Raw genomic sequence first — 25,628 nt, forward strand, 5'->3', positions numbered from 1 at the left:
TATTATCTGAAACCTACGATCTGTATATGCCACAATGTTTAATTTTTTTTTTCTAAATTTCCCCTCATCCTCTTTGTCGATACCTATTTTTAAAAGTCATCATTGCCTTCCAGCTGTCCAAATTTTCTAATCATTTTTCTCTTAAAAACTGACTTAAAGCAGGAGGTCAATATCTCAGCCGTCATTAATTTTACACCCTCCTCTTCTCATTTATTCACTGGTCTTTTTTCTCTTGAGGATCACTTTTTTCCTTGATACATTTATAAAAGACCTCCTTACTCCATTTAACCTCTTTTACTAGCAATATCTCATTTCCCACTTTTGTGCTTCTTATCTTTCTTTGCTAACTTTAAGTTGTTCTGTCTATTTTTATATAGTTCCTGCCTTCTCCACATCTCGAGCAGCCATTGGGGATGACAAACTGTATTTTTACTAGAATTCTAGAGGCAGAGGGTACCTGTAGCTCTGTGCTCCATTCAGTTCTCTCACTGCTACAGAGCAACGGATGTTTGTTTTTGTTTTTGCACTTAGACTATACTGTCTTAGGCTACTTCACGCCTATTTACAATTATGAGTTTTAATAACCTCATTGAATCATACACATTAGATTTCCTCCCAATGTGTTACCCAACTAGGAATCATAGCTTGTGGTGTTGTTATCAATGATCACATTTCTAAATAGGCAGTGGAGAGAATGGAAATGATTAAGTCTAGAAGGGTGAGGTCATTTGCATACTGTTAAGTGATTTGCATGCTGGCACAGCCTGGAACTGGTTCAGAGGCTTCCCCACATTTCTCCCTTCATAACAAGGTGTAGCTTATTTTCCTCACTAAAAACCTGTCCTTTATTTTCCTCTCCCATGCCATTCTCTTCCACTAGAGAATAATGTACACAAACACAAGCAAGACATTGCCAGGTAGTCTCTGTCTTCTGAGCTAATGTTCTCCTTGGCATCATTCATCATTCCCTCTGATTTTTCAGGGCTTGTGACAATGGTGACTCCCCTAATATCTGAATGAAGTCCTTCATAAATATTTTGCTGAGTGATTGATATCTCATCTAGTTATTTTCCTCACACCTCTTCCCCTCCATATATAACAGATGGGATTCCATCATCAGAAGCAGATGTTGTGGAGACAGAATCAGGAGCCCAGAAGCCCTCATTCTAGCCCCAGCTCTCCCATTAACTACCTCTGCAGTCTCCATGAGTCACTTAACCTCTCTGGGCCACCATTTCCATGTCTGTAAATTGAAGTTGAAAATGTCTTCTTCAGAGGTTTAACAAGGTGATCAGAAAAGATGTATATAAATATATACCAAAGCTCTTGATACTGGGATTCCTGACTCCTCAGCTAAATCAGGTTAACTTTTCAAAATCAGATGGAATACAGATTAATTTCTGTTTCACCCATCCCCCGTATTAACGTCTCATAATAATAAGCACAAATACTTCTAGGAAGATCTGTTACATTTTGAGAAATTACTAATGGTGAACTGTGAGATAATGAACAAAGGATAATTTTAACCCCTCCCACCTCCACCCCCATCCATGTATCATTAACAATCACATTCGCCACCTTTATTTGTGTAACTTAGGAGGGACCCTGCAGGGAGAAGCAAGGCTCTTGTTTGATTTTTGACTGAGCCTCATTCATTGAAGTAAGGTGTCAGGGCTGCCTGTGGATCTGGAAAGCATTTTGGAAGTAAGAAGCAGACAAATGTAAATCTTTTAAACCCCTATGATAAGCAAACTCTCCTCAGTTCAAATATAAATATAAACATTAAATCAAATCAGATGCTTATACATTTTTTAAACCCATCATAAAACATTTTGTTTTGACAGCTTGGTAATGTAAAGTAAAAACACCGACAGCCAAAAGAATCAGCATCTTTGCCTGCCTACTACCTGAAAGTCTTTCCTGTATATAAATAGAAAAAGAGAGAGAGAGAGAGAGAAAGAGAGAGAGAGAGAGAAGTATGTTTATGTAAAGAGAAACACTGATTTACTAGAACTGATTGCTTCATAGTCTAATTACTTTTCAACTGGCTGTTCCAAATTAAGATGTCATTGATGGCTTTTGGTGATATATTTCATTTTAAGCAAATTTATTCTATAATAGAGTACATCATAATGGAAAGCAGAGTTCCTACTCTTCCCTCCTCTTTGTAGCCTGATATCTTGACAAGTAAATTAAATTTAGCAGTTAAAATGCTTCCATTAGTAATTTTATTAAGTTAATTAAAGAATCTCTCTTTCTGAATTTTAACTACCTTCCTTTCAGAACAATGTTGATTTCTTTTTTCTTTTTTTTTAATTTCATGTGTTTAGGGACTGTGATATATTCTAGGACCAATCAACAAGTCTATCAAGATTACATTTCTGTGGGCAAGATCCTACCAAGAAAATCAAGTAAAAGGAAAAAAAAAAAAAAAAACAGCTCAGAAGTCTTTGAAAGAGATAGTCCGTTTCATATCACAGAAGAACTAGGGTTTTAATATCTTTTAAAAAGGGAAGAAGAGGAGGAGAGGAGAAAAAAAAAGTAAACCAAAAGCACACTTTTTGGGAAAGGCAAAACTCCTATGAGTGTCCCCATACATAGTGGGTAAATCATGAAAACTTCAAGCAGAGTGTAGTCTATAGACAGAAAGAGAAGAAGTACTGCTCTTTTCTTCTTACTCAGTAAGTGTGCAAGCAGTACTAAACAAGATCCTGAAGCTGGTAAAGCCCACCTTAAGTGAAATTTTGGGCGCTCTCAAGGATGTGGCATTTTAAATGGAGTCACAAACATTTCTAAGAGATTTAGGGCGAAAGAGTTGTCTCATTGACCATTAGCTGTTTTTTTTGTGGTTGGTGTTCTTAACTGAGGAATTACAGAAATGATTTCTAGAACTGGAAAGGAGCATTTAGAAAATTTTATCTTATCCTCCCATGTTAAAGATGAGGAAACCAAAGACTAGGGATTAGTAACCCTGCCACCCTGAGAATAATAATAGGAACTCTAACAATAGTGACTGAAACTGATTGAACTCATCATTGTGAAGCTTTACTATATTCTCTCATTAAAAAGGCCAATGAGGGAGATTCTTCTAATGCCCCAACATTATAAACATGAGAAATAATGCTTAATGAAGATTAAGTAACTTGTGCAAAATCTGTATGACTCCGAAGTCCTATGTTCATAATTAGTGCACACTGTTATGTAGAATGAATGACTAGAGTCCATTCATCTAGTTAGTAGTTCCACCAGGGCTAAAGCTCAGGACACCTGCTTCTTACATTTGCTCTTTACAAACTTGGCCATATTAAGAGAATGGGAAATCTGGTAGTTAAGCTGAGGTTTGGGGACTCAGAAGACGCTATCATTTATTCAAAGAGAATTCCCACTGCCAAAGTGCCCAGTGGAATATTTGCTTTATGAATGAAATGAAGGTTGCAGCCCCTTGTTCAGACCCAAAGTGACAATTTGTCTAAAATTAGGAGATACCACCCTTTACTCATTCATTGAGGAAACAGAGATCCAAGAATACAGCCCATAGCCATTTCTATCAACATCTCACGCCTTCTCTCTTTTTCTAATACCCTACCCCTCTAGAGCTCACATGCTCGTTGTTCAATCCCTATCATTCCTCTCAAAATTACTTCCACCACCTCCTCAAATCCTCATGTTACATCTTTGCTCAGTACAGCCCTTCGCATGTCCACCTCAGGCATCCACCCCAACTGTTGCCCCTTTTCTGTGGGGAACTGAATGCCTTTCATAGCTATGTCCCAAGCTCACCACTTTCCCCATGAGAATAGGGCACCACGGCTTTTTCCCCTTCTATCCTTGCCCCATTCTTCAGATTCTGTTTCAAAATAAAAGCCCAAGAAAGAAATCCACCAACTTATAGATGTTTCCTGGCAGGACAGAATAGATGATGCCATTAAACTATTTAATAGGCCAGATGAGAGAAAAAATCAAGACCACATCACACACACACACACACACACACACACGCACACACACACACACACACACTATCTGTCTATAAACCTATCTGTAGCTATATGTTCCTTTACTTTTTCACAATGGAAAAAATTAAAATGGCAGATGGCAGGGGCCTTCCCTAGATGATTTTTGTATATTCTTGAGAGCCCACTACACTTTTTCTCCTTTCTTTTTTCCTTCCTTTCTTTTATTTTCTTTCTTTTTTTTTTTTTTTCTTTCTCCCAACATCAAAATAAACAAGGTTTAAGAGCTTTATTGCTCTTTGCCCCTAATTTGATCCCTTGTCATCCTGGAGATAAGTTTTCAAGATGGTGCTCCCCAATTTCCGAAGCACAAGAAATTGGTAAATGTCTTTGGAAGTATTTTTTGTGGAGGACGGTCCCTTTACTAAGCATACTGCTCCTCTAAAATGATGTCCTCAGAAAGAGTCTAGCATTATACAATATTTCTATAATTAATAGCTAGATGGGCAGACTCAGAGAAAAAAGAAAATGGATCATCTGGTATGTTATTTTTAATTAGAAATGATCCTCCCTGCCCTGACCCTTAACTGAGAAAGAATGTTACCTTCAGCTTAGAAACATAATTTGTATATACCTGACCACATAACAAACATGTTTTTGTTAAAAATTTACCACTTACCTCCTTGATATCTTGCCATTCACATTCCATCTATTCTTTGGTGAGGACCTTTTTCAATTATTTTGAAGATCTTGTTTTTTATATGGCATTCAAGTCCAGTAGTGAAATCTGTTTTGTATTTGTAATCGGTTTTCAGCTCTGGAAAAAGCCCAAATTGGTAAGTCCCTGTGAGTGAAAAAGAAAAAAATACCAGAATTTAGTTATGCAACCTGAGCTTATAAAAGAGGAGGGAAGATAACTCAAAGGAGAAGGACTTGCAAAACCTCCTCTCCTTTAACCTCAGTTATTTTGGCCCAGCTTTTAACCTGGGGAGTGACCAATTAAATGTGCAAAACCAAAAAAGAGCCATTGGGATTGTGAAACTTGTGGCAAAATCCTCATTATTAGTCACATAAAAGGAAGAATGTGTGATTTTAAAATAAAATACCACAGAAAGATTTAACAAGTTTGCTGCAATAGGTATAGTTGGCCCCAGTTGTAAAAGATTTGATAAGCTTCTTCTTACTTGTCCTTCACCCTGGAGGCTTCTGAAGAGGCCTGAATATCTGGCTTAAAGTGAGTGATGCTACTTGAAATGAAAAGCAAGGAGATTGCAAATCACTCTTCTGCACAAGCTTGGAATAAGCTATGGCATGGCTGATGGACAGATTCAGGTATTTAAGTGAGTGTGATTTCTAAGCAACAATTTCTAAACCCTACATTGTCGTTGACCTCCATCACGCGATTGGACATGTTTACGAAGGCACATGCAGTGGAATGAAATGCACCGGGAAAAATGCTTAAGTCATTTTCCACCACCACAGCCATATTACTGCAAAATGAAGCCACATTATCCTGATCAGCAATAGACACCAGCTTCACACCCTTAATAGTCTGAGTCCATTCCAGCAGAGAACCTCTCTTCTTCAGGAGTCCCCTCTGTGGGTTTGGTTGGAGGAAGGTAATGTAACGTGTATGCTTACATAAGGCTAGGAAGGAAAAAAGGATATGAAGAAATGGGACAAGACTATACTTTTGTCTTTTCTATTTCTCCTCTCTTTCCTTCTTAAAGGCAAAGATATTATGAAGATAAAAACTGCCCCCCAAAACAATTTTTTTTTCCTCTGTGCTTTGATTGGTCAAAAAGCAAAAGCAAAGTACCCAAATAGCAGCCTTTTAAATCAAACACAATTAACTGTACCTTGAAATATATGGTCTACAATTGTATATTCAATTAAATAGCTAAAAGCAATTTGTAAAGGTTGAAAACCTCAATTGCACACTGAAGTTACATAGGTCTGTTCAGATTTCCTGCTTCTTCACAAAGGCCCAAGATAAGTTACTTCTTCAAACATTAAAAGCAGAAATTTTCATTGTCTAGTAGATACTCCTAAAAAGCTTTATTGTCAATTAAATCAAATATTTGCACTAGCCCTTTTCTTGAACCTTGTCAGAGAGAAAAACAAAACACCAATAAAAAACAAACTGTTCTTCTTGACCACCAGAGCATTGGCTGTCTCTGATACAGCCTCACTTTGTCTCTATTGCCCATTGGAATCATTTTTGTGGACTCCACTTCATCCGTTTCTAAGTTATATTCTGTGATATAGTTCATACATGTAACAATTTTACCTAGGCTGGTTGAGGCTGTTTCCATTTCAACCAGAGTGTTGATAACAGCCAGAGCACAGCGATCTACAATTATAGCCATTCGAATTGCTTGCAACCTAGTGGTGAAATTTTTCACATTCCACTTATACGTATCTATTAGACTGTAAGATACTCCAAGGCAGAGACCATCTTATTCATCTTTAAATCATTACAACATCTGCTATAATGTTGGGTATATTGATCTCAAATGGTGAAATAACAGAATGAATGAGTGAATGAATGAATGAAAGAAGCAGGGAATTAATATTTAAATACAGGCAATGATTATTTGTGTTATAGTTGCACTATACTGAGAACTGTCTGGAAGAGTTTTCAGAGTGCGACAGAAAAAGCTTGGCTGACTATTCTTGGAGAACACGTTGACTGTTTGTTGGATGGAGACAGTTCACCAAGAAAGCAGATTTTGACCCTTCAAGAACTTGAATGTGATGATGAGTTTATGACAGTTCTAAAAGCCAACATACGGTCGGTGGCCAGATTGTGGTTCTGGACTGAGAGGCTTCCATTTGGAAGGCAGACAAGCATTTGAATTATGGGTCTAATGAAAGTGTCAATAGCAATCCTGTTACTGGAGGAGCTGTAAAACCCTGCTTAATGAACTAGGCAGGGACACAAAAACACAATGGTCTAAAATGTACTGTATGAGAAAATGATAATTAGCCCAGATTTCATGTACAAGATAAAATGCATAGGGATGATATTACCACTGAGCAATATTATAGTCCTTCAGGGGACTGTTTTGTTAACAGGGTTTGGCTCAGCCTTTTCAATCCTCCTTATATGAGTGGAGATGTACGGCACACAATCATGAGCTGTGAGTTGGGGAAAGAATGTCAGATGGTAAAATTCCTATCATACTGCTGACAAACGTTAATGACAATAAAAAGGGTTCTGGCCTCATTAAGGGTTCATTGTTATTTAGGAGGCTTATGCGATATGGGACGATCTGCCAAATGGCCTCCTGCACAAGAAAAATCAGGGTGAAAGAGAAAGTCATTCCCCAATCTTGAAGTTTACTTTTCTAGACCAGCAAACATCAACCCGGGAAGTAAGGCAAGATGAGGCCAGACCTATAGGGAACAAGTCAGCAATAAATAGCCTCTTATTTCACTGTTAAGAGTGAGAGAGCCACTGAAGCAGCTCTGAGTACAAAAGAGAACTCTGAACTTGGAACCAGGAGGCTGGGATTCTAGTCTTAGACTGTGAACTAACTCAGTTTGAACTGTCTCATCTCTTTAAAAAAGAAAAAAAAAAGTGGAAGTGGCTTAGAGTGGCACTTCAAGAACTCTGAATGGCTTAACAAATTACCTAAGGATTCTGTATATATTCTATATATATTATATATATATATATATATATATATATATATATATATATATATATATTCTGATTTTGTTGGTCTGGAGTAGGTCTGAGATTTTGCATTCTTAACAAGCTCCCAAGTTCTGTTGAGGCTGCTAGCCTACAGACTATAATATGAGGAATAGGCGACTAGATAACTATTTCTCAAATTGCAAATTCTATGAGACTACCGAAGTCAGTGATAATCCACTGGCTATTTGTTACTGCACATGGAGAGATAGACCATTACTGAGGCTTTGGTATCATCAGTGCAGTCTTTTTGTGTTGTTTTTTGTTTATCCCCCTCATCTTTTAAGTCTAAATAAGCTGCTCTGACCTAGTTAAAAATTACATGAATATTCTATCTTTTAAAAAAATAAACTGGTCAGGAATCTTTGGTAGTGGTTATTAGTATTGTTAAGCTAGCCAACTATTGCTTTTGAATCAATTGTTTTATAACCAAATGGACTGCATGCGGAACTGTGAAAACAGAAAATTGCAAATTATGAGTTAAAATTCTGAATCCACACGTAATAAAATAAGAGCAAAGAGGTTCAAAAGATAACAAGTAAGGTATAGTGACTATTGATAAAAATAAGCACAGTAGCCATAGGATGATATGCATGGTATGGCTTATACCCTACACGAACAGCATCCTAGATGTTTAGCCTGTTGAAAGTGACCTAGAAAGCTATAATCCCCTGGGTTGTCTCCATACATACTTTCTTCCCTCCTTCCTCAAGCTTAATTTTTAAGAGAGCATATGTATATGGGGGAAGGAGGGAGGAGTACCATATGAATCCATGGCTTTAAAAAGTATTTCACTAATCTGAAGACAGGGATTTTGTATTTAACATTTTCTTGATTGCACTAAGAACAATATCAGGCACATATTAGGAGCTTAACTAATGTTTGTTAAAAGGAATGAACTGAAACCAATGAACATTTGATAAAGCTGTAAGACTGAAATTAGGTAGAAGTTCACAGGATCTTCAACAGTTTAAAGCTTCAAGAGTTCGGTGGGGGGCAGTAAGTTGGGGAAATGTATCTTTGGTTATAAAAGAAAAAAGAGTTCTTTCTCTTCCTCCTCTCAAAGAGGAAGATTTGTCCAGAGAAGAATCAATGAATTAATCCTTGAATAAGATTTAATGAGCTCATATTATGTGCTTTATGCTTCATAAAAGCTCCTTTTTTACCTCTTCCAACAACCCTGTGAAGTAATTATTATTATCATCCCCAAGCAGCGCCAGGTGCCACAACTCATAAATGGCAGAACTAGGGGTTCATCCAAGTGCATCAGACTTAGCAGCCTACATTCGTCACTTAACTTGTAATAGAGTTGGGGTGGGGAGGAGGAAGAACGAGATATTTTTAAAACAAGGAAAAAAGAATACATTTCCTGAAGTGACAAATTATGGAGACTGTAAGCTGTTGTAAAGAAATCAAGAAAAGAGGAAACTCACTCTGGACTTGGGTCAAGGTTGGTTTCATGGAGAAGGGATGCCAATGGGCCCAGAGTTCATTCATTCACAACATATCTGTATGGCCCACGTAGTTGGATAGATAGTAGACAGATGAGGTGAAAAGATGAAGGGTCTTGGAGAACGATGCCAGTGATGAGCATTTGTTTTTGAGAATTAAAGGGTCAGAAAGACTTTGTAATGCAGGCCAGGAGAAAGCAACATATGGGAACTGTTTTTTGTTTTTGTTTTTCATTTTTAGCATATACTGAGCACCCAAAATACATACTGCCGACAGGGTTGGGGGAAAGGGAGAGTGTGTTGCTAAGATAACCTAAAGGCAAACTGTGAATAACCTAAAACCTCCAGTCAGACAAAAGCCTATTTGTAAATTACTCCACTTAATTTCCCAGGTCATGATTGCCTCTCTCTGCAAAGCGGTTTATGACATTCTCAATTAAGAGTTTGCTATAAAAATGAATGAATGAAGTATTTCAAAACTGCTATGAGATATTAAAGATGAGTCACTTTTAAAAAGTGGTTTTGTTTCCTGTGTTCTGGATAATGCATTTGAGAATGTAGTTTCCAGCCTCACCCATCACCCCATTGTGAAATCAAATTGAATGACTCTCTGCTCTTAGAATGATCGTTCATTCAAATGCATTCAATAAATAAAGCCCAAACACAATGAGGCACTTTTCACAGAGCATCCCAGAGAGCTAGGGCCTGGTCTCTCTCACTGTATGAAGCTGAGATTGAAGTAAATAAAGCATTTACCCACACTGACTACATAATACATAGTGACTTATTGTTTACTAAGCTCTTACATATACATTATCTCATTTGATCCTCACAACAACCCTATCATAATGATGCTGTTGGTTCATCATCCCCATTGAACAGTATAGAATCTAGAGCTCAGAGTGGTCAGTGATTTCCTCAAAGTCACACAGCAATCCAAGAGGTAATTTAAATCTCATCCCCTCCTCCCACCTCCAAAAGAAAACTTGTCATAAGTAAAAAACAATATAATTAATAGAACCACTACAGAGACCAGGAAGAATATTTAAATCTTTTGGATGTGCCTCCAGTGATTTTTGTAAATACTGAGGAACTCATTTTCTACCTTCTGCAATTCTGTGAATTTTACCCTGGACTAAAGGTCATCCAGATATGATCCTTGCTCAGAGTTATGGAAATGTATGCAGTCTAAAATAATATGGGCCAAATGCAGAGTAAAAATATCAGTGTAACTCCCAGTGTCATTTACTCTTGCTACCTCAAATCCTTTTTGAAATTAGGCAGACTATAAATCATATAAAATATAAAAATGTAAACCCTTGCCCTAAATTCAATTATCATATATCAGGGGGGTCATGAGTGCAGTAGGTTGGGGAGCTAGTAAAACAAGACTGAAATAGGTATGTATGGTGGGCAAGCCAGAGAATAATAGAAGGGCCTTTTTTTGGAAAAACTTTTCAATTTACATCTACAGAACATACTGAAACATTATCTAAAAGGCAATATAAAAGACAATTTTCCCCAAATCAACATCTTTTCAGCCTCTAGCCCTACCAAGAGTAATCAGGAGGCAGCTGATTGACCCCTCTTAAGAGCCAATCTGCAGTCAGAGCTGTGCAGAGGAGCACCTTTAGAAGCCTTGTCCCCATGGAGGCAGGGGTTACCATACTGGAATTAGGGATAGCTTCATTTCATCACATTGCCTTGCAAACGCCATTTCTAAAGCAATCAAGGATAGCTCTCTCCTTCTTCATTTAGGCTCTCCTTTGCTTTTATCTTCATTTTGGTTATGGAATCATCTACATAGCACAGATAGGTCTAGAAGCTACAGATCTACCACACTGGCTGGGCTCCCACATTCACCCACATCCACAGTTGAGAGAACTTCTTGGTTCTAAGGGCCTTTTCCCTCAAAATTTCTAATTCATTTCTCGCCCAAAGTTATGATGTTTCTATTAGCCTGTATCTAACTGTGAATAGCTACAGTGGTTCTGAAAAAACAAAGTTTCTTTATTGTAGAGGCTTCTGTTTTGTGAGTCATGGAATTGAGGGAACCATAATTGTATCAGTTTGTACAACTGTATCAACTGTACTATTTGAGGCATTACCTTCTTGCATGTGCTTCCAATAACTAGTCCATATTATCAAATCATCCAAAGACACAGAAGGGTCTTTATCCTTCTTCATCACAAACAAGAGATATAAGTCATGATTTCAAAGTTTATTCTTCAAAAGGTAAGTGACTTAGAACCAAGGTTCAATTACCTGCTGTTTTTAAAGTATCGGGAAATACAGTTCCATCAATATTTGTCCACACCTTTGAACCTGATTTAAAAAGCAAAAACAAAAATAATATTGTTCATGACCCAGGCTTTATATTTACTTTGCACTGAAAGCCGTGTTGAGATCTTTAAGCTATTTTAAGTGTTATGACCAGTGGCTTCAGGAATGAGGTTTTATTTAGATAACACAAGACCTTTGTTGTTGATTGAAATCTGGCTTGATGCCTCTATACATATAAATAATTAGAAAAAATACATTTAAATGAGAAGCAGATGCTGTTTCCAGATTTCTATTTTCACTGTACAAAATAAATAGAAGCTTTCATCTCTGCATTTACTCTTCAAATATGCTGCATACCACATGAATCATTATTTAAAACATAGGGCATTCCTTATACAAAGGTGAAGGAAATGGGGGTCTTCGGGAGTACTCGTTCCTTCAAAACACTTTCAGATCCAAGAAAACTAATCAGGATTATTCATTCTCCATTATTCCTTCCTATGCCACCATGCCTGGTACTAAGCCAGTAGATCCAAATAGAATGGGGGAAGGCTGGTGCTGAATGCAAGAATGGCAGGCCCTGCTGGTGATCTGTGGCTTGTAACTGGTAACAGATGACAAACATACTGCAAATGCTCAATGTTCATCTTATCAGATGCAAAACCAATTAAGAAGAAACTATACCCAGGCAAAGAAAAATAAAGAACAGGACGTCACAGGGTACCTTTGAGAATGGAGAGTAGTTTTCTTGAGCTTCTTTATCTGTTGCTATGTCAACACTCCAGCAGGTAGAGTATATTTTTGGTTTCTCTTCTCAGCTAGGAAGTTACACACTAGGTTCCTGATCCAATTTTAAATGCTCGAGATGTTTGGATGGAGGAGCTATGTAAACATAGGGCAAGGGCCTGCACAACATCAAAGCAAAGCATGTGTACATGGAACTCACAGATTCCAAACTGGTGGTCTTCTGAGCTGATAGTTACAATAAGACAAGTGGGAACTTATAGGCAACGAAACTGTCATGTAATTTACTGAGATCACTTGTTTACTTGTTCCTTTTCACCATGCCTCATGCCCTATCATTCATTCTTTAAGGCTATTTCTCTTGCTTAATATTTCCCTCCAGGTCTAGCAGTGTCTGATACATATAAGTTACCAATTAATCAATATTTGTGGAGGGGCACTATGAACAGATATAATTTAAATGTTTATTCAATGCCCTGAAATACATAGCATAGTTTACGAGTTGCATGAATACACAAAATAAAAATGGTAGTTGCCACTTATGAATCACTTAGCATGCAACAAGCATTGCGCTAAGAGCTTTACTTGCATCATATTAATTTTAACACTCAAAGTGATCACAGAAAGGAAGTTCTATTCTCTCCATTTTAAAAAGAGAAACCAGAAGGTCAGACAGGTAAACTGACTTATCTCATGCAAAAGTGAGTGGCAAAACTTTGTAATCCATCTTATTCCATAGCCCATACTTCTTCCTCACTGCATTATGCCCACCACTGGGTTTCAAAGGTTTTGAAAGCTTGTTCTAATACAATGTGCTATAAATTTAGATTTAACACAGAAAGAAAAAGTAAAAAAGTTTTAGCAATTAATTAGCCCTTGGAATATCAGAATCAGGTTGTCCCGGCGTATGCAGTGAATAATCTGTTCTTAGAGGGTAACCAGTGATCCAAATGAATAGTATGATCCTTCAACACAGAGAAGGATCTGAAGGGTTCACCATGTGAATTGTGCTGCTGTGAAATAAGTCAAGGTGAAAAACTGATCCAGAACTTTTGATCTGAACAGACACTGAAGCAAATCTGTCCCATGTATGCACATACAGATCCAGAAGAAAATAATACAATGCTAGAAATGAAGAATATACATATTATCAATAAGGCAGTTGCTGTTGCTGCTACCATTATTAATGATAATGGTTATTATTTGTTATTATTATATTTAAGATACATTAGAGCTTGCTATATAGTCTACTCCCAGCTTTGTGATAAGTGTTTTACAAACATTTTTTCATTTAATCTTCAAACAACTCCCCAAGGTGAACATAATTAGTAGCCCCATTTTCCACATGGAAAATTTGAAGTTAACAAGTAAATAATATGGCCATGGCCAAAGAGCTAGTAGTGGTGGAACTAGGCACAAAACCAGGTGTGTCTGGGCCCAAACAACAATCTTACCAAATACTACATTGTGTTTCAGTGATTCCTATACAATTATTATGACTGAGACCTTAGATTTACAATTTTGTAAAAGCTTTACATGTACCACATATTGGTTCTGCTCCCAACATGAGCTTGGGGATGGTTGAGTATGTACTATAGGGTGATCATGGAAAGATAAACAAGTATTAAAATTCAAAGGGTTACCCCCCAATGAGATGTGTTTTCTTTTCTCAAATTAGGAATATTGTGGTTATTTCTTTTTTTCAAAAGTATTGTACAGGGATGAAGATCTTGCTATGAAAACATGTACTAGTATTTGCCAATCCTATGGGCTCATCCTAGACAAATTCAGCATATAGACCATGTTCTCCATTCACTAACTGGTAGTGGTCATGCTTTAGAAAAATTCTGGTATATTTTCTAGATTTATCCCTCTATCAAGACTCTGACTGAATGAAATGGAATGGGGCGGGGGCAGCACTTTGAACCCTTAGCTACTGCATCTGGTTGAAACCTGAAAATACAAGGGATTTCCATTCATGGAAAATGAGATGAAGGATAAAGCTAAGTGACCTTTTGAGAACACTTTAAAATTATATTCTGTTTATTGAGTTCATGTCTTGGTCCAAGGTTCAGAATGATATTCATTTTATATGAATAGGTTTTCTTCTTAAATCATTGTGAAGAAAATTATTAGTATATGAAAGTACTGTATAAAAGGAAAAGATTCATTTGGATGTTTAGGGACTACATGTGCATTTAGGAACAAGGAGATACAATTCTCCCTTCGGATAGCTGTAAGAATTGAGGAAGTCATTTAAATTCTCTGAGCCTCAGTTTTCTTATCATAAAATGTAGGGCTGGATCTAGCTTGTCTCAAAATTACTATGGAATTAGAAATCTATGATTCTTTCAATCTACCTTAGATTGAGCACTTCCGTGTGCATTTACACTGCAAATGATCACATAAGAACTGCAGAGAGCCTCTCAATAAATTCCTAGGAAATAATTTGACAGTGTGACCAAATTATAAATAGCTCTCACACATATAAGAAGGTAACAAGATTTTTCAAGTTGGTGCAGCAGTGATGATTATCTCAGCCTTTTTAGGTTTTTCTCATTGTCCTGAAACATAGGTATCAAGGAAATGGGAAGTAGAAATTCTGCGTATTTACTCCTGATGCTGATAACATCTATATTTGACATTCTAGAATAACAACATCTCCAGCAGCAACTAAGATATGCATGTTTCAGAACTGAGAAACTTTTAAAATCCCCCTATAAGCAATGCAGCCACAGAAGACTCTTAATAATTGATTATAATTGATTTTAACCTTGTCCTAACCTGGGCAAAATGGCAAAGCCAATCATCTTTGTCCAGATGGGGTATGAGAAAAGAGCCCCCAGTCCACATCTTTAAAAGCTCCAGACATGAGCAGAAGATAAAATATTTAGTCTGCCAAAGCCGTGACCTCCCAATTCCAGCCAGTTTTGAACTTGAATTGATTTCCGACAAGGCATCTGGGAGATGATTACAACAAAATGCACTAAAGCTGGGCAGCCTTTATTTTAACATCCCAGCAGCTTAACCTGTTAATAACAGCAATTGTTTTATATACAATACCAATTGCTGTAACCGACGCAAGAAATGGATAACAGCAGCACAGTCTCCCAGGCAGTGCAACAACAACAACAAAAAAACACAGCCAGTCACAGGAGGTGCTGGCAGTATTTTTCAACGAAACCTCAGTTTTCAGGGACCCAGGTACCATCAGAGACCCATTTCTACAGTCTTAAAAAAAAAAAAAAAAAAAAGATTCTTAGCTAAAGAAGGTTGCATGTTGAGAGAGAAAGCACTATAAGTTAGGCAATCTGGAATTACATCTGTGTCCCACTGATGAAAGCTGAGATATCCTGGACAAGTCACTTCATGTCTATATGCCTAATTTGCTTTGTTTGAAACAGTGCTGCCCAATAAAGACATAATGTGAACCACAAATGTGAACCCATATGTAATTTAAAATTGTTTAGTAGTCACATTAAAAAAAAAAAAGGTTTTAAAATGGAAAATTCATTTTAATATCTTTTAAAAAACATTTTTTCAAAAGATTTTATTTTGAGGGGGGCCCCTGGTTAGCTCAGCAGGTTAAGGCCTCTGCCTTCGGCTCAGGTCATGATCCCAGGGTCCTGAGATCAAGCCCTGCATCGGGCTCTCTTCTCAGCAGGAAGCCTGCTTCCTCCCTGCCTCTCTGCCTACTTTGATTTCTCTCTCTCTCTCTGCAAATAAATAAACAAAATATTTTTAAAAAAAAAGATTTTATTTTTAAGCAATCTCTATACCCAGCATGGGGCTCAAACTTACAACTATGAGACCAAGAGTCACGCGCTTCATCAACTGAGCCAGCCAGGCTCCCCTTTTAATACCTGATTAAATAGAATATATAAAATATAATTATTCAATGTGTAATCAATTTAAAATTTATTTACATAATATTTTAAATTTAATTTTGTACTAAGTCCTCAAAATCAAGTATATATTTTATACTTATAGTATATTTCAATTCAGATTAGTCACATTCCAATTATTCTGTAGTCACACATAGTGAGTGGCTACCATAACAGCACAAGTTTGAAAAATGAGCAGGTTGGACTAATCATCTCTAGGGTTTTCTCTATAACATTTCATGATGATTCTAAATGCTGCTTCTGCTACTCTTTATCTTAAATAAGCTACAGGTTGGAAGTGTAGATGTGGCCTGTGGGTGGATGAGAGTAGGATGTTAGAGTGACAGCCACTATGGCAATGAGTTTGAGCTTAGCCATCTGTAAGGTCTGTGCTGATGTGTGTACATGGCTTTAACTTTATCCCTGATTAGTTGTCTTAGTCCAGCTAGTCATAGTGGTATAGAGCCGGTGGACAGAGTGGGTGGTTGCCAATTTTCATGACATAGCCCAGCAGGTTCTGTTAAATGAAATGATAAACAGCATCCTAATCACTCATTGACCACTACTTATGTACCATTCATGTTGCATATACAAAATCATTTAATCATCTCACCATTCCTTGAAGTGGGAATTATTAACCTTATTTTGCATGTGGTGGACTGAGCCTCAAAGAGACTAATTAGTCTGCCCAATGTCAGACTCCTAGAAAGCATGGGGTGTGGATTTGAACCTAGATTTTCCAGACCTCAAGACTAGGCTCTTGATTGCCATGATATACTGCTTCATAAACAAATAACAGTTTGGTCTTCTATCTCACTCCTATGAAGGTTCCCCAGTTTATGGAGATAAGAAGAAGCTTAGAAAGGTTAAATATTTTGCTTTCACTTTTTAGTAACTGAGAATGTCAGAAACAGTACCGAACAAGATTCTACTAAACATATACTCCTCTCTTCCAGTCACGCATACCTATAAAATGGAAGAAACAAGGGACGAAAGATGGAAGAAACAAAGGAAGGAAGAAGGAGGGGAGGGAAGGAGAGAGGGAAAAAGGAAAGATTCACCAAGCACTGTGATATTTCAGTAGAATCTCAAGGCTCTGGTCAGAGAATCAGGGCAACATTTTTCCTCTTTTATACATATCCATGATTCAAACTCAGACCACAATATACAAATTATGCCTTTTGGCAAATAAATACATCATATCTGGTGAAATGTGGAGGAAGCCTTCTTCACATATTGAGAATGCCTATGCTCACAGACTCATGCTCAAATATAGACTCCTACAGTCACCCTGCCACCAAACTGTAATGTTAAGAGGCAAAAAATTAAATACCTCGATTTTCATATATTTTGAAGAATTCTATATAACATATTAATCATTTGACAGTACTTTCTATACTACAGAAATGGTTAGGCATGGGAAATAGGACTGTATGGAGGTATTTCTATTACATTATGTGCTATTTTTCTTTTCAGATTTCTGAGGATATATAGACAGGTCAAACTGGTAATTTGGGAGTAACAGTTTCTTGTGAAAACGTCATGCGCCTTCAGTGTTAACTTGATTTAAAACTACCTTCCCTATATAGACATTTGGAAAGGGCCCGGTGGCCAGTCTGCAGACCGCTCTCTGCAGCTGGGCCACTATAAGCCCATCATTTGTGAACTAATATAGAATCACAAAGTTTTAACCATTTCTGTTTATTGTGTTTTACTTCATGAGTTACTTATATCATGGCTACAAGGAGATGTTTCCTTAATTTGACCATTCACATGCTAATATTTTATGTACACAAGACGATAACAGTTCATATTTATTGCCTGCTTACTCTATACCAAGCCCCATTTTGAGTACTTTATGTGGATTAGTCCTTGTCAGAAGGTATCCTTTCAATGCCCAGTTTACAGAAGAGGAAAGTGAAGTACATAAAGCTTATAAACAGTGATAGATAATATGGTTTCCTTTTTTTTTTTTTTTTAATCCTGACCTTCTACTACATTTCTCATAGTCTCCTTAGCAACTTCCAACCAGCCATAACCTTGGCTTAATTTATGCCTTAGTTTGTCTATCATTCTCAATCCCACTCATAAAGTTCTGTGTTTATTGGTGGTAGGAGAAGGTTTTATGTATTCTATTATCAGTTATTTGTTACTGCATAACAAACCACTTCAGAAAGTTGTGGTTTAAAATTAAAAACAATTTCATGTGCACTTTGTCACAATTTTAAAAATCAAAAAAGGAAATTTAAGTCAAAATAAAAAAGAAAAAAATTTTGCTTCCTTAGGATGACTCTGTGAGTCAGTAAGTTAGACTGAATTCTGTTAGACAGCTTTTCTGCTGGTCTTACCAGGGGTCATACACAGAAGTATAGTCATTTGGTAGCTCAAGGAGGTCTGTATGATCTAAGATAGCCTCAGTCACATGTCTAGGGGCTGGTGTCTGTCAGCTCAGCCATGTCTCAAGCAGGCTAGCCACAACTTCTTATTGTGGCAATTATGTTCCAAGTCCCAGTCTTCAAGTAATTTTAAAGCCTCTGCTTGCATCACATTTGCCGCTATTCCCTGGGCCAAAACAAGTCTCATGGTCAAGCCCAGGATCCAAGTTGGAAAAAACTACACAAGGGTATGGGTCCATCACATAATAAACCCCTTACATACACTTCTCTTTCAAAATGGCCAAAACAACTCAAGCTTAAGCATAAGACTAAATCAGAGAAGGAAATCCACATGTCCTACTAAGCCACGAATATATCAGATTCTAAATTTGGCCTTAAGTTTGAGCCTCAGATGTAAATGAATACCAAGTCCCATATTTCCATAAAATATATTTCTTTTCATAACAAGATGGCCACCAGTTTTGTATTTAAATGAGACACAATATTTCATTTGAGGGCAAAACAACATTAAATATTTTTAACAAGACCCCACTGGATGAGGATAATGGCTAATGCTATATTTTTGCCATGGGAACTTTTGTTTTACTGAATCACTAAAATTACAATCACATGCACTCATCTTCTGTTGAAGTAATGAACAATGGTATGTCTGAGAGAGATATTCAAAGTGCATCATTTATCTTATCCTATTTTCAATTAGGCCGAATAAAGTATAAAGTTGGTTCCAAACTACATCACAGAAACAGGGTGAGTAAATTTATTATACCACTAGAGTGCTAATCTTAGCAGATGGTAGAAAAAATATTTTTAGCATGAAATATGCTAAAGCAATAAATCTGAACAAGGTGGATCTTATCAACTAATATCTCCCCAGTGTGAGGTAAAACTCCTGTGTGACAACTCAGCATTCTTATGAAGGCTGGTGGATATGGGTAGATATGGTTCTCAGTGGGAGAGGGGGGGAAAAAAGCAAATTGAGGAACAAATAAGACAACAAATGATACACCCAGAGCACTGCATTGAATTTAAAAGAGTGGGATGAAGTGACTGTGCAATGTTTTAACTGCTATTGGAATTTATTTCTGAAATTATGCCTACCCCAGAGTCTTGTCAGTTCTCCATTCAGAAGTCTCTATTAGGTTAGTTTTGTTGATCACACACAGGTAGACTTTCCTGTTAATCACCACTAGCCAAGGCAAGCACCCAATAAGAGAGCCCAGATAGGGCTCTTAGAAACTGGGCTCTGGCTCAGTATACCTGAATGAGAATTCCCAGTTTCATGGATGTCTGTGATTCATGGTTCATCAGTATCCAGCTATGAAGCGTAAGCAGATGGAGTCAGTTGCTCCCCAGAATATGCAGCATATCATACTCAAGAGTTCTATAAATATGTACAAAGTGGAAGAGTAAGAAGTAATAGGGTTAAAGCCATGATGTGTTTAAGAACTCTGTCTGAGAGGTAGCTGAGCTAGAAATTTTTTAGGGTGACCACAAACTATGTGTTTTACAGCCACCTTATATCTGATTAATGTTAATGTCCCAAAGAAAAGCTATTTTAGAGTACATCAGAGTGGTGATGTGTCTGGGGTCAGAAAACAATGAATTCATGTTTAAATATGCTGTTAATTTTCCATGTGACCTTGAACTTGTTACATGATTTTTATTTTTTCTGGGCTTTAAATTAATTATCTACAAAATAAGGGACATGAACTCTGGTGTCACTACATAAAGAATGAGTATGAGGAAGAAGGAATGAGTCAGAATCATTAGAACAAGTTCCACTTTAGGTGAGCAACAATAAGCAGGGCCCAGTGACTCTGGAATCTAGCTATTTCTTTTAATTAATCCTGGCAATATGTCAAATAATTTGAATTATACCTTGCTCATTCACTTGAATTGAAAACAAAGCTAAAATCATTAAGATGTTGAAGAAGTTTAGTATGGGCAAATTACGGGATATCATCTTAAGTCCATGGTCTATATTTTTCACAGTAATAGAGGTAGATGTTAGAAATTAAGAATGGAAAGAGTTCAGGAGAATAAACTTTTCTGGTTGGTGATAGTGTGAGGTTGAGGGTAGGAAGGGGAGTGAGTACACAACTACATAGGCTTTTTCTCCAGTGTTACTCCTTTTCAGACTCTCTCACTTAAATCTTTACTGCCTCAGAGTCAGCACAACATTTATAGACATTAATAAACCTCTTGTGGGAATGTGGAATGAGGGCGGACATGAAACATGTATGTTGCTGTCCATGGTTCTGATTATCCTACTGCTGGTTTTGGCTGTTTTCCCCAACAATGGGAAAGCACTGGTGACCCTTCTCCAGTTTATCCAAAATGGAATAAGAATTTCTGTATCAATTGTGGAAGAGACTAGATCAAAAGATGTGAATAAAGGAGAAGATAGAAACAGACAGAAGGAGAGATGCAGGCTCTAAGAGATTATAAGGGAGAAACAAAAATATGTTGATGTTATTTTCAAATAACCACAGGTATCATAAATAGAACCAAAAATTACCATTGTCAAAATTTGGACTACTGAAAGAGGCAGCATTTGTGCTTAAAGCTATATAATCATGGAAAATCTTGATATAAACAAATACATTTAGGGGAAGGGTGAAGAACATCAATCTGGTTCACTAAAACTCATTTGTTGTATTACACCAAAGAGCTTACAGCTTTCTTTGACTTAGTATTTTCCCCTCTTGATGACATTTAGCAATTTTACATTGTTGCAGAACAAATAGAATGGTTACTTATTTTGTATTTCATGCAGCTAACTCCATGTATGTTTGGCATTATACCATGTTCTTCAAAGTATTCCTTGGAGATGTAAGGGGTAGGGATTCCCTATATCCCTTCAGCTGTATTCATTTGTCTAAATCAGGGAACTCTCTTGTGAAAGAGTGCTATTTATACACTGATATCTGTTCTCCCATTTTTCTATAATAGAATATTAAGCCAGGATCCCACAGAATTAAGATTAAATTTCACAGTCACTCAGCAATAACAAGTGGTCAACTGATGAAGTACCAGTCATTAGACTAAAAGTGGTAATGTCTCTTTGCCATCTTAAAGAGTCCGTCTTGAGAGAACTTCTCTCCTTTGTTCTCTTCTACATCCATCCTCCACCTTGCTGCCTGCATTGCCAATGCCCCAGGAGACCAAGGGGCTGAGGATTCTAGTCTAGGGGTGGCAGAGTGGGGAACTGAAAGACCCAGGAGGAACAAAGCTTCTATTCAGCCTTGGACTTCATTCCTCCCTGAGCATCATGTCAGAGAGAAATAAGCAAGTGTTTTTTCCCCTAAACCACTGTCATTTTTTTTTTCTGTTACTAGCAGCTAAACCTAGTCCTAATTAATACACTATTCATCAACATTGGTGAATGTAAAGCAAATACTGACTCATGTACTCAAATCAAAAAAAGGAATCTAGGGGTGTATGGATGGCTCAGTGGGTTAAGCCTCTGTCTTCAGCTCAGGTCATGATCTCAGGGTCCTGGGATCAAGTCCCACATCAGGCTCTCTGCTCGGCAGGAAGCCTGCTTCCCCCCACCCCCTCTGCCTGCCTCTCTGCCTACTTGTGGTCTCTCTCTCTCTGTGTCAAATAAATCAATGAAATCTTAAAAAAATAAAGAAATCTAAAGAAAAATAACAAACCAAAGAGCCAAAGAGTTCCATGAGGACCTTTATTTTTTTATTTTTATTTTTGTTAAATATTTTATTTATTTATTTGACAGAGAGATCACAAGTAGGCAGGGAGGCAGGCAGAGAGAGAGAGGAGGAAGTGGGGTCTCTGCCAAGCACAGAGCCCAATGTGGGACTCCATCCCAGGACCCTGAGATCATGACCTGAGCAGAAGGCAGAGGCTTAACCCACTGAGCGACCCAGGCTCCCATGAGGTCCTTTAAATAGTACATGAAGCAGGAATCCCTAAATATCTCCACTGATGCATTGAAACTAGAGTTCCTTTTCATCAAAATAAATAAATTAAATAGCCTTTCTAAAATAATGTATTTATAACATGATATTTTTTAAGAAACATTTTTTTTTTTCTCCAAGCACTCTCTTTACTCTCACACCTTACCCAGGAGAAATACTGTGAGCTTCACAATAAACCTTTTAAGTGGATAATAACAAGAAACTTGAAGCCACCATCCACTGAAAATGAGTTAGCCATCTTAGATTTCTAGGCTCCCCAAAGAGATCAGGACTCTCTTTTTCTGGTGATATAGGTGTGCACTTTAAAATGATTTTTGCACAAAACTTAAGTATTTTCATGCAGCATTAGGAGTGGCCAGAATCCCATTAACTCTGCCTCTTATGGAAATTGCTGTGACCCTTATTTCCAGCATTTGGACCAACTGTCAATTGTCTTTGAATGCGAAAAATGGTGGTGGTCTCTTTGTATGCAGGCAGCCTGCATTTCAAAATGGACAACCAGTTGAGAATACTTTACAGAAAGAACCAGAATTCCTCTCCAAAGCCCCCTCCCTTCCCTCTTCTTATTGCCTGGGAAATGCCAGGAAAGTTTAAAATTAATGGCGACCAATTGAAAAAGAAAAGGAAATCAAAGAAACATTTATTCCCTGAGATTCAGCCCTATTTCTTTCACCTTTACATAAGAGCACAACAGTTTCTGTCAGGTCCTGTTTTTGTGGAGGGAATGGGGTAAAGAAAAGCTCATATGCAAGATAGAAAACATGTTTTTAAGCACCAGCAGAAATGTTCATGGCTTTAAATGTGATAGGAATACAATACAAAGCAGGGCCATAAACTTTTCTTGGATTCTGTTAATGTTACGGACTTTAAAACCTGCGTTCTTTAGAATTAAAATCAACACAAAAGACGTAAGTGGTAGTATCTTATGCACCAACAACAAAGGATTTGTAATTCTCCATTATGAGACCATAAATACTTCAATTCCCTCTACCTGGACACAAAATTAGTATTAGTAGCCAAAGGGACTGTAGTCACTAGAAGAGGCAGCCATAAGAGGATCAAGGTGCTTAGTGAATCCACTAAGACTCAGAACACTAGCCTAATTAGGCTAAGGTATTTATGCTTCAGTCCCCATAAAGCCACTTAATTGATCTATAACTATTGCTCTCCACAATTGGTTATATTTAGCTGAGATTTGATATTGGCTACAATGGGAACTGAGTGAGCATGTGTGGATGATTCAGGGCAAAGAGATTCCCATTTTTAGAAAGATAGGGCACAGCACATGCCCTGCTTATTATAGTAACTTTGTCATCTTCATTCACAAAGGAATCAGAGACAACTTGTTAGTCAGATGACTTTGCTATCTGAGCGGTTTGAGTCCAACCCAACCATAAAAGAAGAGATGAGAATTCTTCCATTGGCAGCATTCTCTTCTTCCAAAAGAGATTATTTTTCTTGATGGGTTAGAAACAGCAAAGTGATGGGAAGGAAGAAGGAAAAAGACTCTACCAATGTGGCACAGGGTAAATGCATGCAGTAGAGCTCAAGATCGATATTTTGCTTTTTCAGGATGTCTCTCCACCCCTATCGTGTCTCCCTTCTCCCTCTTGACAATGTTGGATATTAATATTACTTTGGATCTCCACAGAGGAACAGAATGAAACACAAATTTACTAAGAAATCTGAGAAATGCTGTGTCAATTCCCTTTCCTCCCGTTTTTTCCCCCTCACTACAGGAGGCTGAAAACTTGGCTGAAAAATATGTGCAGTGACCAGGATTCTGTCACTTCCACTACCAGTGTCTTTAAGTAGTCAGATAATCCTTGTCCCTTACCCAATCTGCATATAGGGAAATGTTAACATTCTCATAATTAAAGTTCCACTTTCAATCCCCAGGCAATGTTACACTATATCATCCATTTAACTTTATGGTGATTGATCTATGTCAACTTTAACTATACTCACAAGGAAGTCAATAAATAAAGATCAATAGTTTTTTATTTCTTCAGCTTTTTTATTAGAAAGAATAGATGGGTTAAATAGCACCAGCAACAGCAGTGGCAAAGAGCCTCCCTCAGTGCTTTCCTTGGTAAAAACTATATTAAAACAAATCAGATTTAAATTCACAAATGGGTTTGCATCATCATCTGGTCTGTCATTAAGTTGCCTTCAGCAGTTTTAAATGCAAATATTGAAACAAACAGGGCTTGAATGTATCTCTTCTCTTTGAGATGAATTCTCTTCACAATATGCCTAGTCAACCTCTTATTCTTTAAAATTCCTAGCTTTTGCAGTTCTGGTTTAATATATTAATGACGTGTCAAGACTGAATGGTACTCTATGGATGAAGAAGGCTCACGTTCACATGGACAAATGAGTAATTCCTTATTCTATTTAAGGAATGGACCATGCTTTGTGTGAATCCAAAGGTGTTATGGGCAAGCATCTGGGGATGACCGGGTTGTGTCTCCATCCCCAGCCCCACCCAGAGGTAATAGGGTCCCAGAGGCCTCTACCTTGTCAGGGTTAACACTTTAGTTGCCAGATCCTGAGAAAGTCTGGAAGGATTAGGTTGAGAAGGGAAGGGGCTGGTGGAGAGGAAAGAGGTTCTAAGAGAAGGGTTAAAGCTGCCATAGTGGTGGCAAGAGGGCATTTATAGAATAGGGAGTAGAAACAATCTAATATCCAACAGAAAAGGGTTTCAATATTTTGACAACTAGAATGACTATACATGTATAGGTCAGCTGCTGAATGTCAACTAACTCTACATAGAACCGAGAATAATATTCACACACCCATATACATACACAACAGACTGGAAGTGTGATCATCACCAATTTGCCTTACATGAGAAAATATGGCTTACAAAATCTGTGATACCTGTAACAAATAATGGGAGGTCAAAAGCTTTTGGCCAATGTCCTACCAGTCAATTCCATTTTAGATAGTGTTCCCACATAGAAAATAACTATTTCTCCTATTACCCATGTGTTAACTCATTCCAATTTCAAAATAAAAGCATAGAAATAAATTTGGGAAAGTCTATATCTGTATTCCTGGTTCCAAATTTCTCTAAAGTCAGAATTGCATGCAGCTATCTCCCTGTTATACACTGCCACCCAGATGTCCTGATGATGCCTAAAATAGGTCCTCTCCAAACTATGTTCTCCTCCTGTTCCTGGTAGAGAAAGGAACCCCCATGCTCCCAGTAACTCAGGTGTGAAATATACTCATTATTTTTGAATGCTTCTTCTCCTTTGATTCCTACTCACT

General features: G+C 37.4%; 1 protein-coding gene across 1 annotated transcript in view; it reads right to left on the reverse strand.

Moving 5' to 3' along the window:
- The window catches only part of LOC309871387 (uncharacterized protein), a 574,873-nt gene that overhangs the window by 194,520 nt on the left and 354,725 nt on the right, over positions 1-25,628 (reverse strand). Inside the window, exon 4 of the mRNA XM_082744364.1 lies at positions 4,633-4,797. The gene's annotated coding sequence lies outside the window, so the exon portion shown is untranslated. The remainder of the gene's footprint in view (positions 1-4,632; positions 4,798-25,628) is intronic.

Source organism: Mustela nivalis, assembly GCF_964662115.1.
Source record: "Mustela nivalis genome assembly, chromosome: 8".
Classification (NCBI taxonomy): domain Eukaryota; kingdom Metazoa; phylum Chordata; class Mammalia; order Carnivora; family Mustelidae; genus Mustela; species Mustela nivalis.